The 3,683-nt window shown below is 36.5% G+C and overlaps 1 pseudogene; it reads left to right on the top strand.

Annotated features, from left to right (window-relative positions):
• The first annotated feature begins 286 nt into the window (after nt 1-286).
• Nucleotides 287-589, top strand: LOC143542484 (putative mitochondrial protein AtMg00820 pseudogene; annotated as a pseudogene).
• The last annotated feature ends 3,094 nt before the right edge of the window (nt 590-3,683 follow it).

Genomic DNA, 3,683 nt, shown 5'->3' with positions numbered 1-3,683 from the left:
ACTTCTAGCTCACAAAATAATTCACCACCCACTATTTCCATGCAAAATTACATACCAACTTCACCAACTAACTCACCATCATCTACCGATCCACCAGCTACACATACCACCCAATTTCTACCCACCTTCTCTTACCAAATGACAACGAGGTCAAAATCCGATATATATAAAACTAAGAATTTTGCCGACCTTACCGACTTCTCATCACATCAACTTCATCATTCTCTCTTTGCTGCTCATGTTCCAAAAGGCTTCAAAACAGCCTCAAAAAAACCATAACTGGGTCATGGTTATGAACGATGAGCTTACAGCCCTTCGACATAATGATACATGGGAACTTGTTAAACGACCAACTAATGCAAATGTTGTGGGTTCGAAATGGATTTATAGAGTCAAGTACAAGGCGGATGGTTCACTTGATCAATACAAAGCACGCTTAGTTGCACAAGGTTTCACTCAAGTTCCCGGTCTAGATTTTTCACACACTTTCAGTCCCATTGTAAAAGCTTCCACTATATGTGTTGTGCTCACTCTTGCTACTATTTACAATTGGCAACTCCGTCAACTTGACGCAAACAATGTGTTTTAAAACGGGCATCTAACCGAAACGGTTTACATGGAACAACCCCTCAGCTTTGTTAGCTCCAAATTTCCAAACCAAGTGTGTCGGCTCAAACGGGCTTTGTATGGCCTCAAACAAGCACCCCGTGCATGGTTTCAACATCTCAGCGTGTTTCTTGTCACCCTCGGTTTTCAATGTAGTCGGGCCGACCCCTCATTATTTGTTTACAAAACAGATAATGCTATCATCTATCTTCTTATTTACGTAGACGATATTATTCTTACCGGCAACAATGAAATGATCATCAAAGAATTCACAAGTCGTCTTCACAAAGAATTTAAAATCAAGGATCTCGGCTAGTTGAGCTACTTCCTCGGCCTTGAAGTGACTCAAAATTCAACCGGTCTATTTTCAGTCAAGCTAAATACGCTTATGACATTCTTTCTCGAGCAGACCTTGTTGATGCTAAACCGGTTGCCACCCCTCTTACCACAACCGATACTTTCACCTCTACTGGTACACCGTTTCACGACCCCACATTTTGTCCTTCCTTAGTCGGTGCTCTTCAATACCTCACTATAACGAGACCGGATCTCTCCTATGCCGTTAATCAAGCTAGCCAATATCTTCAAAATCCAACCACGGTACACATTCAACTTGTAGAAAGAATTTTAAAGTATGTCAAAGGAACTCTAGCCTATGGTTTCACATTTGATAGACCCATCAAAACGATGTTGGTTGGTTATTCCGATGCGGATTGGGAGCGGTGCATCGAGACTAGACGTACCACTTACGGTTACTCAATTTATTTGGGGGGAAACTTAGTGTCTTTGAGTGCAAAGAAGCAACCAAAAGTGTCGCGTTCGAGTTGCGAGTCCAAATATAGAGCGATGGCTAACACCACCGCCGAAATTGTTTGGTTAACTCATCTTCTTCGTGTACTACATTTCGTAGCCACGTGCTCTAATCCTCTGAGCTACAGGCCCCACTGCGTCTCCGCTGGATCTGTTCCCGGAAGTACCCTCAAAAAAAGGAACCTTTGCTCTCCCCAGCCATTTCGGGTTAAGAAGATGACCAACATTATTGTGTGACAACAAAAGTGCCTTATTTTTAAGTGAAAATCCGGTATCACATAAACGACATAAACATATTGATATCGATTACCATTTTGTTCGAGAATTAGTTTCTGATGATCGTCTCTATACCAAGTTTATACCAACCAAGCTTCAGGTAGCCGATATTTTTACCAAAAGTCTTCCACGTCCACTCTTTGAACGTTTCCAGAAAATGCTTCGCGCTGGATCCCTACATATGCACTTGAAGGGGGTAATAACCGATCACAACAATATTCAAAATTCAAATGAATTAATTTTGATCAAATGTTGTTATCGCATAATTTGGTCAAGGAAAGATTCCCTCCTTGATTTATGGATGTATTTTGTATATATATTATGTATGCATGTAAATGAAATATACAGCATTTATTTCTTTCGAACATAATGCTATATTCTTTTGGTTTTGTATAAGAAGACATTATTATTTCTCAATTTTTCTAAAATTTGATTGATAAAATAAAACAAAAAATTAATTGATCATTGTTATTGAAGAATTTAATAGTACAGTATTTAATTCTCGTAATGTTAAGTTTATCGGTTGCCTATTACCCGTAATAATTAATTGATCGGTATTAATAAGACAATCTTAATTATGTTTTGTATTTCCATAGCCATACTATACGTTATTTGTATTGGTACACTTTAAAATATTTTTCAAGCTAAGTCTTAGTGGTAGCATTTCTCTGTCTAATTAGAAGAGGAAAGATTGTCTTCATCCCACCATTTGGTGGGATTTTTTCTAGGTAATGCCCTTGTTTGGCTGTTTATTATTGTGTTGCACATGTATTTAATCTTGATTTTAAACTTACACTAGATATGTGTATGTTTTTATTATTATGGGTATGTTTAGAAGGAAGCTTTTAAGAGTTTTTAGGAGCTTCTAGCTTTAAGCTTTTAAGAAAAAACTCATACTCAATTAAAAGTCTTGTTTGGTTCAAGGAGCTTGAAACTTTTAGGTTATGAGAATAAGCTTAAAGCTTCTACTAGTAGTGTTTAGAAAGAGCTACAAGATTATAGTATTTTATTTTACTTAAATAATCTTTCAAATAAATACATTTACTATTATTGTTTTTAGTTATGCCCATTTTAGTAATTTTTATACATTTTATTAAAAACTCTAGCTACTCTGCCAAATATCTATATATATCTAAAAAACTACAGCTACCAGCTTCAAGCCACCGGTTACCAGCTTTATGATATAGCTAGCAGCTAGTTTTGCTAAACATACCCTAGAACTCTAGAAGTGGTTGATGAGTATATTAATGTATTTTATATGTTTGTATGTTGTAAGGTATGTTATTCATGATCATTCATACATCTCTACTTTATCGGTGTAGTTTGTTTTAGGGATGAGATATGTGCATACCCGTACCGAAAGTATTCATACTGAAAATTAGTAAAGCTGGGTATCGAATACCGTGCCGAATTTTATGGTGCGGGTATTTTAGTACGGTACCTGCTTTGGTACCACTTTGAGTGTTTTTTTTTCAAATCTTTAGTGAACTTAGTATCGGTACTGGTAAGCGGTCTGAATTGTCTAAATTGGTACTGATACTGGTATGGTACCGATATTCAATAAACTATAATAAAAAAAACGTGATACACAACAAGGAAATACCAAAACCAAAAATTAAAGAGAAAACTCCCAAAATAGCCTATTTTTACCAATTTATTCTAGAAATAGCCTAGGTTTTCAAACAATCCCCCAAAATAGCTTATTTTTCTGTCGGATCCATCGAAAATAATAATTGATCTGAAGGATTAGTATAGCCTATCAGATGTTGACACGTATTCAAATTTTCTGGCAGATCCGACGTTTTTTAAGCTATCCGATGAATTTCGCATTCTAGACGATGTAATAATAAATAGTCGGATCTAACGGTTTAGTTCATGCTTCCGTCGGATCCAACTGTTTAATTCGTCTGTCGAACCCTAGATTTTCATTTCGGGGGTTTTTAAATTTGAGATCTAGAGTGAAATTAAACACCGTGGTCGTGTTCTCCTCG

The sequence above is a fragment of the Bidens hawaiensis genome, unplaced genomic scaffold (assembly GCF_021521415.1).
Source record: "Bidens hawaiensis isolate Kalapana, Puna unplaced genomic scaffold, B.hawaiensis_p1.1 tig00012888_1, whole genome shotgun sequence".
In the NCBI taxonomy this organism is placed as follows: domain Eukaryota; kingdom Viridiplantae; phylum Streptophyta; class Magnoliopsida; order Asterales; family Asteraceae; genus Bidens; species Bidens hawaiensis.
Note: the sequence above shows the minus strand (reverse complement) of the source record. Positions and strands in the feature narration are given on the sequence as shown.